The sequence below is a fragment of the Penaeus monodon genome, chromosome 22 (assembly GCF_015228065.2).
Source record: "Penaeus monodon isolate SGIC_2016 chromosome 22, NSTDA_Pmon_1, whole genome shotgun sequence".
In the NCBI taxonomy this organism is placed as follows: domain Eukaryota; kingdom Metazoa; phylum Arthropoda; class Malacostraca; order Decapoda; family Penaeidae; genus Penaeus; species Penaeus monodon.
The window spans coordinates 39,718,691-39,719,162 of record NC_051407.1 but is presented as its reverse complement, the minus strand read 5'-3'; the positions used below and the strand labels follow the sequence as shown (position 1 = coordinate 39,719,162).

At 23.7% G+C, this 472-nt stretch overlaps 1 protein-coding gene across 1 annotated transcript in view; it reads right to left on the bottom strand.

Moving 5' to 3' along the window:
• The window catches only part of LOC119587433 (probable G-protein coupled receptor CG31760), a 44,880-nt gene that overhangs the window by 31,566 nt on the left and 12,842 nt on the right, over nt 1-472 (bottom strand). The gene's annotated exons all lie outside the window — the stretch shown is intronic.

Sequence of the window (472 nt, the reverse complement as noted above, 5' to 3'; positions counted from 1 at the left end):
CAAAGGACACGATTAGTAGTATTCTGCAGATAATGGTAATTCGCAGATTATATATAACTAATCCGTGATTAATAAGATTATTTGGTTTTTTCTTTGTTATTCTTATTTTGATAATTTTATTTTAGATCTTTTTTTATTTTTTTATTTTGATTATCTTAGGTTCGGATTTTTTTTTTTTTTTTTTTTACTTTTGTTGTTTTTACCTGGATTATTTTATTGCTGAATATTATAGCTTTATCCGGATTATTCTTCTGTTTCTGTATTCATTTATTTATCTATTTATCTATCTATTCTTTATTTGACTCTATTTTTTATTTATTTATTTATATTTTTATTTATTTATTATTTTTTTTTTGTTATATCGGATTATTTTGTTATTTCGTGTAGTAAGACTAAGGTTTTTAGGTTACTAGCTTGGCAACGTTGCAGGTTTCAACATTTCATTTCATTCCTCTGCTCCTTCCGCACATTC